We start from the raw sequence: 13328 nt of genomic DNA on the forward strand, positions 1-13328 counted from the left end.
AGCTTTAGAAGGTTGGCTATGGCATCGACGACTTGGTCATGCTGGCATGAGGAATTTGCACACGCTTGCAAAGAAGAAGCATGTCATTGGCATTGAAAATGTCAAATTCCTCAAGGATCACTTATGCGAGCCTGTGAAGCTGGAAAGATGACTAAGGCCAAGCATCCAGCGAAGACTATCATGACTACCACTCGACCATTTGAATTGCTTCACATGGATCTCTTCGGTCCTAATCATTATTCTGCTATTACAAATGATGCATCTCTATATGGCTTTGTTATTGTTGATGATTATTCTCATTACACATGGGTGCACATTGTCACTTACAAACATGAGGTGCAGGAAGTCTTCAAATGATTTTCCTCGAGGGCTTCAACGAACTTTGGTGTGAAGATCAAGCACATCAGAAGTGACAATGGGACTGATTTCAAGAATTCCGGTCTTGATGACTATCTTGATGAACTTGGTATTACTCATGAGTTATCTGCTCCTTATACACCTCGGCAGAATGGCGTCGTGGAGCGCAAGAACAGAACTCTTGTTGAGATGGCTCGCACTATGCTTGATGAATACAAGACACCTCATCGGTTCTGGATTGAGGCTATTGATACTGCATGCCACATCATCAACAGAGTATATCTTCACAAATTCTTCAAGAAAACCGCCTATGAACTCCTCACTGACAAGAAACCTAATGTGAGTTACTTCAAAGTCTTCGGTGCTAAATGTTGGATTAGAGATACTCATCACAATTCTAAATTTGCACCGAAAGCACATGAGGGATTTATGCTTGGTTACAGAAAGGACTCGCACACCTACAAAGTCTTCAACAACGTTCTTCACAAGGTTGTTGAACTGTAGATGTGCGGTTTGATGAAACTAATGGCTCGCAAAGAGAGCACCTACCTTCTGTGATAGATGAACCAGCACCTGAGCATTCTATCAAGTTCAAAGCTACTGAGGATTTCATTCCCGCCGAAGAATCTGCTGAAGAATTCATTCCAGAATGAGAAGAACGTCGAGCTGGCGCACCTAAAGAAAATGGTGCTGGGGAAAATGCTCCTGAATAAAATGGGGATCAAATTCCTCGAAGACAACCCGCTCATCCTCGTATTGCAAGCGAAGTGCAAATTGAGAAGATCATCGATGACATTGAAGCACCAGGTCCTCTCACACGCTCAAAAGCTTCACATTTGTTTAACTTTTGTGGGCACTTTGCTTTTGTCTCTATCACAGAGCCCACTAAGGTAGATGAAGCATTTCTGGAGCTTGAGTGGATTCAAGCTATGCAAGAAGAATTACATCAGTTCGAGCTCAACAACGTCTGGGAACTGGTCAAACGTCCAGATCCTCGCAAGCACAACATTATTGGCACAAAGTGGATCTACCATAACAAGCAAGATGAAAATGGCCTTGTGGTGAGGAATAAGGCACGGCTTGTAGCTCAAGGCTACGCACAGGTTGAGGGAATTGATTTCGATGAAACTTTTGCACCTGTTGCTACACTTGAGGCTATTCGCATATTACTTGCTTATGCTAACCATCATGATATTATCTTACAACAAATGGATGTGAAAAGTGCATTCCTCAATGGTAAGCTCGAGGAAGAAGTATATGTTGCTCAACCCCCAGGTTTTGAAGATCCAAAGAATCCTGACAAAGTCTTCAGAATCAACAAGGCCCTATATGGCCTCAAGCAAGCCCCTCGGGCGTGGTATGATACTTTGAAGGAATTCCTCATGAAGAGAGGCTTCAAACCTGGTTCACTCAAACCAACTCTTTTCACTAAATCTGATGATGGTGAATTGTTTGTGTGCCAAATTTTTGTTGATGATGTCATTTTTGGCTGTACTGACCAACGATACAGTGATGAATTTGCCTATATGATGAGTGAAGAATATCAAATTTCTATGATGGGAGAATTGAAATTCTTTTTAGGTCTTCAAATTCGTCAACAGTGCAATGGCATATTCATATCTCAGGAGAAATACCTCAAGGACGTATTGAGGAAATTTGGCATGCAAGACTGCAACGGGGTCAAAATTCCAATGCCCACAAATGGCCATCTATGCACTGATGAAAATGGTAAAGACTTCGATCAAAAGGTATACCGCTCCATGATTGGCTCTTTATTGTACCTATGTGCATCTAGGCCGGATATTATGCTTAGTGTTTGCATGTGTGCCCGATTTCAAGCTACACCGAAGGAATCACACCATAAGGTTGTGAAGCATATTCTTCGATACTTAGTTCACACACCAACACTTGGATTATGGTATCCCAAGGGCTCTTCTTTTGATCTCATTGGATATTCAGAGTCTGACTATGCTGGCGATCGCGTGGACCGCAAGTCAACATCAGGCACATGTCATTTCCTCGGACAATCTTTGGTCCGTTGGTCCTCAAAGAAACAGAACTGCGTATCACTCTCCACTGCAGAAGCTGAGTACATTGCTGCTGGATCGTGTTGTGCTCAACTACTATGGATGAAGCAAACACTCAAGGACTATGGTGTCAATGTGAAGAATGTGCCTCTCTACTGTGATAATGAGAGTGCTATCAAGATCGCTCACAACCCAGTTCAGCACTCGAAGACCAAGCACATCCAGATTCGTCATCATTTTCTTCGTGATCATGTGTTGAAGGGCGACATCTCCATCGACCACGTTAGCACTGTAGACCAGCTAGCCGATATCTTCACTAAGCCCTTGAATGAGAAGAGATTTAGCAAGTTGCAGTGTGAGCTAATAATCCTAGAATCCTTGAATGTTCTCTGAAATGGACACACATCCTAACACTTATGCTGACTTGATAACTTAGATGCGCAACACATGAAGTAACGTTTTTCTTCAATCAATGAAGACTAACCCTCTAAGTGTGAAGAAATTAATGAATAAATTGATTCTCAGAGCCCTACGACAATTGTACGCGGTGTCTGAAATCAGCTTTCTTATACGGTGGGTTACGCCACCACCCAAAAGTTGGAAATCTTCAATTTGAGCTTTTCTTCATTTTTGAAATTCCTCAGTTTTTCAAATTCTTCAACTTTGCATTGTCTTCACTCTTTCCAGTGTTGTTCTTCATTTATATATATATATATACATATATATATATGAGTTTTATGTCCTCAAAAGCATTCACTTATTGCTAATTCTTCAAGTTGTTTTCTTCTGCTAAGTGAATGTGATCAGACCCTTCCCCCTCTATGCTAAACTCAACCCAGTCTATTCACAAATTCTTCGTGTGTGTTCTATTTGAAACTCGTTCAAAATCTTCACTGTGTCCTTGACAGCTGAAGAAATTGCGAACGGAACTTTTAACTTATCTTATCTGAATTTTTGGCTTTGCCATTGAAACCATTCTGCATCCCACGACAATACTTATCTACTCACCCACGATCCTACACGATCGCCACCTCTCAGTACGTGGGTGACATATGTCAAGCGAATGAGAAGGGCCAGGGGCATGTTCGTCCAATTTCCTCGGGCGTACAGTTTTTCACTCGCACTATAAATACACCTGCCTCTTCCTCACTTCACTTTCACTCTGCTCGCTCTCACTCCTGCTCGAGCTCCCCAAACCCTAGCGCCGCCACTACTTCATCATCGCTGGTGAGGAAGAGCTTCACTGCCTCGACCTCGTCGCCATCGTACTCTCGCCGGTTGCGGATTTCTTCACTCCGCCGCCGCCGTAGTCGTCTTCCTCTGCCGAGTTAGGGCGTGGAAGATCTGAACTGACGAACTTCACATCTACACTTCCCAGTTCGTCGTGTTCTTCAACTCGGGTAATTAAAAGTTACTTTTACTACCCTCTTTGATTCTTATGTTTTCTTGAAAAACTTCAAAGGTGTTTATTCTTCAAATCTTCACACACATGAACACCTCACATGTCATCTGCTCTTGATTCGTTTATCTAAGCAATGATTTTCTTCAAGATTCCTCAATTGTGTGGATTTTCAATCTATACAACTCTGGAACCTAAGACAAAGAACGCTTAGTGAAATTCCTCAAGACTCATCTGGTCAAATTCCTCAAACCTATTCATTTTTGAAAAACCTTCTGAGAACGCATATGACCTCTCCAAATTCCTCGCAACTATACTCTGTTCAAAGGTACAAATGTCCGCTGCTGAATCACTAGGTTCTCATCAACTTAACTCATTTGCAGCGTTCCTCGAAGAAAAGTTGCACACCTCTTCAGAAACTTCAGTTGTTCATATTCCTCAGCTGAAGAAAATGACTGAAGGAAAGAAGCCACAGAAAGGTGGAAAGAGGCTTGAGGTCAATACTGCTTTCGAAATCCCTGAGGACATTTATGCTGGATACTGCACTCCTGATGAGGCCAAATTTGGCAAGGAGGACAAGAATCAGTGCAAGGTGCGCATACAACGGATAGAGAGGAGATGGACACGGGAATGGAGGGAGTACAGGTATGTTACTCCCAAGTATATGAAGAAATTCACGCTCAACCCTCCATGCTCAAGACCTCCATTGGCACCAGGCCAAGTGGCAGATCCCACCAGCCTCAAGCGTGGTGAGGACTATGCTGATGAATGGGCAAAGCGCCAGGCAAACTGGCCAAGCAAGCAAAGGAAGGAGTGAAGAAATTCAATGCAGCCTCTGCTGCTGCTGCTACCGCCGTGGAGGCCTCTGCTAGTCAGCCGAAGAAGGCGATGCCTAAGAAGCCTGCGCATAAGTCAAGCGCTTCTCCCTCAATGCCCTCACGGCCAAGCTCCTCAGCAATGCCCTCAAGGCCAGATTCTTCAAGGCCCTCACGGCCAATTCCTCAGACTGCTCCTCCTCCTTCAAAGTCCTCAGCTCCTCCGTCAAAGTCTTCAGCTGCTCCGACTAAATCCTCTGCACATGTGCATCTCGCCACGTGCCAAAGGACAACTGGCATCTCAATTGCCTCAGGAGCATCTGCAAGTTCCTCGGCTGCACCAAATTCCTTAGCTGGCCCCTCTCTGCTGAAGAAAAAGGCAACTGCTGGACGAGGCCTTCGACCAACTCCTCACAAGAAGCAGGTCGCCTTCCAAGTTCCCTCTGATGACGATGAGGCTGATGATGAAGAACTTGCCGAAATCATTAGAGGCAGGCAGGTCAGATCCGCTAGAGCCAAAGGCAGCAATGTGCCACTGCTGTTGGATCCAAAGTTGATCCTCGACTTCATTGACCTATGGCACTAAGACCCTAACACGCCTTTACCGGAGATGAACCTCACTACTGGTCAAAGTCATGTTCTGGCTGCCTTCATTGAGGAAAAGAAGTAGAAATTTGAAGAAGGCAAAAGGTTGAAGAAAGCGCAGTACAAGAAGCAGCGCTACCTCAAGGACAATGTCCTCACTCTTACCCCTGATCAACTCATTGCCTTGCAAGCTGAAATCAAGCAACTGAGTGATGAATTCCATCGCTACTATGCTGATTGGAAGGGCGCCAAGGTTCGGTTCGTAAATCTGACGAAGAAATTCACTTCAACTGTTGATGCTCCTGTGCACGTTGAAGTTACACCGGCTGAAGCATCTTCTCAGCCTACTGAAGAACATGCCAGCACTGCTGATGACAATCAGGCTGCTGAAGAAAACGAGAGTACCAGGGCTGATGACTACATTCCAACCGCTCAAGAAGTTGCCAGGTGAAAGAACATGTGGTGCGCCCATGTTTGGTTTTGGTAATTTATGACAATCTCTATGGACTAATGGTTGCCTTGAGTTATATTTAAAGGTTTTGTCCATAGGCTTTTCTTGAAGTCCATGTGTTGGTTTCAAGGAGTTTATGAGTTGACCAAGGTGCTATTAAGGAATTATCCAAAGATTGGTCATGTGAGTGTTGAGCTTATTTCAAGCATGTCTTGAAGAAGAAGATTGTGTGATCATTCATGTCTACCTTCAAGACATCATCCAAATGAAGAGAGTTGGAAAGATTCAAGGTTGATCAAGACTAAGTCAAGATTGAATCAAGTTGATCAACACACAAAGTGTACAAGATGTACCGAGAGGGATCAAGCGATCCCATGGTATGGTAAGCATTGTCAATTACGCTTTGTGTACTAACCCATGATCTTCGTGAGAGTTCTTTGTGGGGTTAGGTTGTGGTGTGCAAGTTCAAGTGAAGCATCACGAAGAGAGCAAATGCTTGAAGCTTGCCGTCCATTGTGGTGACAATGGACTTGTGAAGATGTGCGGAAGAGTAGCTCACCCATAATGGAGTATGGGGGAGCAATCAACTAGTCTTCATCGAGCCAACGCAATCAAGAAAGGTGGTCCAACTTGAGGGAGTCAAGATCGTCATCATCTAGCTCAAGTGGACCATGTGCAAGGCAAAGGTTTGCCCTTGATAGGTTTTCCTTTTTACCGGTCTCATGATGGTAGTTGGGAGACTGGGTTTTAGGTTCGATTGCCGTACTATCAAGGGGGACTCTCGATGAGTAACTTGACCGTATCATTCGTAGAGAGCTCAAACCATCGCATCCTTGCATCATGTTTCTTGGTTCTTGTTTGGTTCTCCTTGTGAGATTTGGAGCTTATGGTCATCTTGATGACAAGCTCGGGTTCATCGAAAACGGAGTTCACATGCTTCTTCTATGATGTTTTCAATGTTGGAGGTTATGCCGGTTCTTCTCTGTTGGAGTGTTCACTCCTCTATATCTTAGGCTACTCGTTGTCTTGTATCCAACAAGCTTGAGTTTGCTCAATTCGGAGCTCATTTGCAGAAGTTATGGCAGTTCTTATTTTCCTTGGAGCGTACTTGTTTTCGTGGCTTTGGCATAAGGTTGGCGCCAGCGGTAGTACCGATGTCCCACAGCGGTAGTACCGGCCATGGCCATAAGCGCTAGTACGGCTCCGTTTCCACGCTGGTACCGCCTCGACTCGAGACGTGGTTTTCTCGTGTCAGGTTCAGCGGCAGTAATTGCAGTAGTAGGAGCGGTAGTACCGCTCGTGTGCGGTAGTACCGCGGCTACTACCGCCCCTAGTACCGCTGGGCCAAGCGGCAGTACCATTGTGGCCAACGGTAGTACCGCTGGCTCCAGCGGTAGTGCCGCTCATTCGGCTCTGCCTCGCCCTCTGTTTTGCTCTGGTATCTCTGTTCTACCGCCCAGGTGGAAGTACCGCTCCCCTGAGCGGTAGTACCGCTCGTGCGCGATCTGAGCACATAACGGTTGGATTCGGGAGCTCCTATAAAAGGGGGTCTTCTTCCCCATTCAACTTTATCCCTTGAGCTCGTGTTCTTCCCCCATTGTTGACCTTCTTCGAGCTTGCTAACTCTCAATCCCTCCATGGATTCGTGCTAGTTTTTGAGGGAAAAGAGAGAGGAGATCTAGATCCACATTTCCACCAATCACTTTCTCCTCTATGTGAGGGGAACCTCTTGGATCTAGATCTTGGAGTTCTTGGTGTTCTCTTTCTTGTTCTTCCTCTCATCTTCCTCCATAGCATTAGTTGCTTCGGTGGGATTTGAGAGAGAAGGATTTGGGCACTCTGTGTGCCCTTGCCATTGCATTTGGTGCATCGGTTTGAGTTCTCCACGTGATACGTAGAAGTTACAAGTTGAGAACCTTATTACTCTTGGGTTCTTGGTACCCTTGAGCTTGTTACTCTTGGGTGTGTTGGACACCCTAGAGCTTGTTCCTCTTGGGTGCCTTGGCGCCCTAGACGGTTGGTGTTGTTTGGAGCTCAATCATTGTGGTGTAAAGCTCTGGGCAAGCGTCGGGGTCTCCAATTAGGTTGTGGAGATTGCCCCGATCAATTTGACGGGTACCGGTGACCGCCCCCAAGGGTTGCCAACGTGTACGGGTTCGGTGACCGCCCCCAAGGGTCGCCATTTGTACGGGTTCGGTGACTGCCCTCAAGGGTCCCTTAGTGGAATCACGGCATCTTGCATTGTGCGAGGGCGTGAGGAGATTACGGTGCCCCTAGTGGCTTCTTGGGGAGCATTGTGTCTCCACACCGATCCAAACGGAGATTAGCATCCGCAAGGGTGTGAACTTCGGGATACATCATCGTCTCCGCGTGCCTCGGTTATCTCTTACCTGAGCCCTTTACTTATGCACTTTACTTTGTGATAGCCATATTGTTCTTTGTCATATATCTTGCTATCACATAGTTTCTTATCTTGCTTAGCATAAGTTGTTGGTGCACATAGGTGAGCCTAGTTGTTTTAGGTTTTGTGCTTTACAAATTAACCGCTAGGTTTATTCCGCATTTGTTCAAGCCTAAACCGTAATTATTTTAAAGCGCCTATTCACCCCCCCCCCTCTAGGCGACATCCTCGATCTTTCACCAGGGAATCCACTAGTTGTGCGCCTGAAGAAAGTGAAGAAGTCAGGGCAACAACAATAGTAGCGTAAGTATTTCCCTCAGTTTTTAAGAACCAAGGTATCAATCCAGTAGGAGGCTCCTCAAAAGTCCCACACACCTACACAAACAAACAAAGAACTCACAACCAACGCAATAAAGGGGTTGTCAATCCCTTCACGGCCACTTGCGTAAGTGAGATCTGATAGAGATAGTATGATAAGATAAATATATTTTGGTATTTTATGATATAAACTGGAAAAGTAGAGATGCAAATAAAAGTAGATTGAAAGCTTATACGATAAAAGATAGACCCGGGGGCCATAGGTTTCACTAGTGGCTTCTCTCAAGATAGCATAAGTATTACGGTGGGTGAACAAATTACTGTCGAGCAATTGATAGAAAAGCGAATAATTATGAGATTATCTAGGCATGATCATGTATATAGGCATCACGTTCGTGACAAGTAGACCGACTCCTGCCTGCATCTACTACTATTACTCCACACATCGACCGCTATCTAGCATGCATCTAGAGTATTAAGTTCATAAGAACAGGGTAACGCATTAAGAAAGATGACATGATGTAGAGGGATAAACTCATGCAATATGGTATAAACCCCATCTTTTTATCCTCGATGACAACAATACAATACATGCCTTGCTGCCCCTGCTGTCACTGGGAAAGGACACCGCAAGATTGAACCCAAAGCTAAACACTTCTCCCATTGCAAGAAAGATCAATCTAGTATATGCCAAACCAAACTAATAATTCGAAGAGATTTGCAAAGATAACTCAATCATACATAAAAGAATTCAGAGGAGATTCAAATATTTCTCATAGATAAACTTGATCATAAACCCACAATTCATCGGATCTCGACAAACACACCGCAAAAAGAGTTACATCGAATAGATCTCCAAGAAGATCAAGGAGAACATGGTATTGAGATACAAAAAGAGAGAAGAAGCCATCTAGCTAATAACTATGGACCCGAAGGTCTGTGGAAAACTACTCACAACTCATCAAAGGGGCTATGGTGTTGATGTAGAAGCCCTCTGTGGTCAATTCCCCCTCCGGCAGAGCGCCGGCGAAGGCTCCAAGATGGGATCTTGCGGATACAGAAGGTTACGACGGTGGAACTAGGTTTTCGTGGCTTGTTCTGATGTTCTCGGGGTACGTGGGTATATATAGGAGGAAGAAGTAGGTCGGTGGCCATCCGACGGGCCCACGAGATAGGGGGCGTGCCCTGTAGGGATGGGCGCGCCCTCCATCCTCGTGGCCGCCTCGGCTGCTTCTTGACTTGCACTCCAAGTCCTCTCGATCACGTTCGTTCCAAAAATCACGCTCCCGAAGGTTTCATTGCATTTGGACTCCGTTTGATATTCCTTTTCTTCGAAATACTGAAATAGGCAAAAAAAACAGCAATACAGGCTGGGCCTCCGGTTAGTAGGTTAGTCCCAAAAATGATATAAATGTGTAAAATAAAGCCCGTAAACATCCAAAACGGGTAATATAATAGCATGGAACAATCAAAAATTATAGATAGGTTGGAGACGTATCAGGGCGCCGTCGGCGAGGGTGGAACACTGCCCGGAGGAATCAGCGCGGTCCTGCCCTTCTTCGTGGCCGTCCGCTTGGGCTGCTTCGAAGAGGACACCCCAGACCACGTGGTGACTCCAAAAGGGCGAGGCACCTCCACCACCGGAGGCGCGTCATCATCATCATCATCATCATCAGGTAAGTCGCACAGGAGCTCCCTCTGCCACGGGGCAGAGGATTCCTCCACCATCTTGTCCATGGTGGCCTCGAAGGAATGATCTCCGGAGGGCAGATCTACCAAGGATGGAGGCGGCGGGGGATGCCCCACCCGCACAAGACCAAACTCGTCAAAGACTGGCATAGCAACTGCAACCTCCTCCCTGTCATCCCAGCAGTACAGCCAGAGCCAATCTTCTGGAGGATCGCTTGGGTCCTTCCCCATCAAGTAGAGCAACACCTTGCTCAGCTCCTCCTTGGGAAGGGCGTCCTGGCGCAGGCGGATCTTGTCATTGACGCCCCCAAGCTTCCACAGGGGGCGGGAGTGATCTTGGAGCGGCGCTATGCACTGCCTCAAGAACTCCTTAATGAACATGACCCCCGTCAGCTTCTCGCTCCTTAGGTCCTTCTCCATCTTCTTCACCAACAGCGTCAGGGAAGGGTCGGTGATCTTCTCAGAACACCACCCTTCTCAGAGACGGGGAGTTTGGTCGGCAGCTCGACCAAGCTCTAGGAGCACTTGGCATCCATTAGAACCCACCTCTTCGTGGCATCCTCTACCTTCTTCTCGGCACGGGAGATCGTGTTACCGCCCCACGCCATGATGAAGCTGATGCACCCAACCGGATTTTTGCCAGTCATGTAAAGGAAGAAGAAGTGGCGGAGCATGGCGACAGAGGGCATCACCCCCACGAACGCCTCATAGTAGAAGGCGATAATGGACAGGAGGAGGATGGACTTGGCATGAATGTGGAGCGCGTGGAGGCCATAGTGGTGAAGAACAGCGTAGAAGAAGCGGGAGAATGGGGGCACCAGCCCCGAATAGACGTTGTGCAGGAAGAAGGGGAACAAAGTGCTGTCAACGGGCTCCGGCGCGGCGGTGATGACCCATAGGGCCATCCCCTTCCACTCGTTGTCCTTGCTCGCTATCAGGAGGAGCGCGGTCTGGAGCTTCTCCCCGGCCACACAGGGCGCAAGAAGCGCCGGCTCATACCAGGCGGAGCCGGCAGCCGAGGCTGAGACCGTGGTCTTCTCAGCGGCCATTGAGCAAGGATTGGAGGGAAAAATCGGCAGATCTGGTGAGTTCTTCCGCTGCTGGGAGAAGGGGATCTGGAGCAAGATGAAGAAGGGTCAATGAAAGCCTAGCGGCGGATGGCAGCCCTTTTGTTCGATGGAGACGGTTGCCGAGGCAGCATGGGGAAGCGGAGTCGCCCACGTCCCATCAATCACCATGCGTCATCAAGGCCGCAGACGGTTAGGGCCCATGGTGCTCCACACTTACCCTTTGGCTTCACCTGGAAGCCAAGTCCGAGCACGCCTTGGGCCCGAGGGCTGCTGTCGGCGTCCTGGATAAGGATGGCAATTTTACCCATGAACATGGATACCCATGGATATCCGACCCGAATGGATAGGGTTTGGATATGCTTTTGTGCCCATGGGCAACACCCAAACCTGACCCGATTACTTGTGGGTAGGGCATGGATATAATCTTGTACCCGTGGATATACCCAAACCCGACCTGATAGTATGCATTAATGGGCGAAAATCTTCTATCCCTACCCCACAGTCACATGTCCCACTACAGCTTTACACTTTGTTATGTAAAACATGCAAAAGAAATTGCACAATCCCCACCATGACTTTTATTAGTTGAAATTCAATCCCCAGTAACATACTCTAGCGCTCCTTCCCTTATTTTTATCTCCTCGTTAAATGACTCGTCATTCTCATTTTTTAGAAAAAAAATACTAAATGATATTAGGTTGTTAGTGGACGTTGATTTACCATAAGTTGATGTTTACAATAAGTGAAGCCTAACTTGCCACGAGGTGAAGAATGGAAGATCTTAGGTTAATATTGTCTTATGTCTTATTTATATGTCTTTAGAGGACCCAGTGGATATCCAATGGGCATGGATATCCATCGGGTTTGGACATGGACAAAAGTTTTCACCCATGGATTTTTTTCATGGGTGGGCAAAGACTGTCTTCATGGATATGGATATGGATTTAATATTGTTCAACCCGATCCAAACCCGACCCATTGCCATCCTTAGTCCTGGATATGGGGTTATCCAGCGCTGCCTGCCTGCGGCCCACCACGTGGCTCCATCAATGCCCTGGTACGACCCAGCTTCAGCATAAACAACCCAAGACCCTCGCGAGGGGCCAAGCATTGCGAGGCGGACGACGCCAAGACCCCCGAGGGAATTGGCCTCCTCAGGCTGGCTCCCAAGGGGCGGAGAGTTCTGTGCAAGGTTCACCTCACGAGGCTCAGCTAACGTGAGCCGTGACGACCAAGGCCAGGTGGGCGCGAGGCGGGTGCAGAGCGCAGGTTTCCTCTTTGGTGCAAAGGAGGCAAGCCACAAGCGTGGAGTCGTGAGGAATCATCCAAAGGTTTCCATTCTGGTGCAACGAGACCAAGACCGGTAGGACGGCAGGACGAAGGTCGTCGACGAGCCCACCGCAGCGTCACGACCAGAGGCTTTTCGCAGGCGAAGACTACTTTTGTCAGGATAAGCTGTACTACTTGTCCCCTTTCTAATCGAGCCGTTGTGGGATCCCTTCCCGCCAACATTTGGGAAGAGGACCAAGGCCACTATAAATAGGACTACCCACCACCATAGAACACAAGACAAGTCGAACTAGCTCACACCACACTAGCTCCCTCGATCTCAAGAACACCTCACCTCCTGAGGCCAGTTCATCCACTGTACTAGTTCATCCTCAGCCCTCCGAGCCAATCCACCAAAACGCTGGAGTAGGGTATTACACCGCAAGGTGGCCCGAACCAGGATAAACTGTTGTGTCTCTTTGTCTCTTTGAGATTGTTGCGCTAGCCTTAGTAGGATCACGAGTAGGCAGGCTGGGTAGGTTGAGATCTCCGCACGCACCCAGAGTTTGAACCTCTCAAGGGTTTGTGGATCCCTTAATCCAACAGCTATGATCACCCTCAGTCTTCCAAAGGCAACCGCCCGTTCTGCGTCCTCCACAACGTGCACAGCCACAACACCAACGACTGCCAAGAGCCCAGGGCCATTCGGGAAAGGTGCATCGGCCACCGCCCCGAGCACAACAACCATGGCTACGACCGCGGAGGAGGCCGCTGGGATGATCGTGGCCCCCGTCAAGGCTGGCGCCACCAGCCTCGCGAGGCTCCCTGGCAGGACCAGCCTCACAATGGTCCATGGCGGGACCAGCCTCGTGAGGACCGCTTTCAGGGCAACGCTGGCCTCCCTCCACTGCCACTGCCACCAAGAACGAACAACGTCCACCGCCAGG

Source organism: Triticum aestivum, chromosome 2B (assembly GCF_018294505.1).
Source record: "Triticum aestivum cultivar Chinese Spring chromosome 2B, IWGSC CS RefSeq v2.1, whole genome shotgun sequence".
Lineage (NCBI taxonomy): Eukaryota > Viridiplantae > Streptophyta > Magnoliopsida > Poales > Poaceae > Triticum > Triticum aestivum.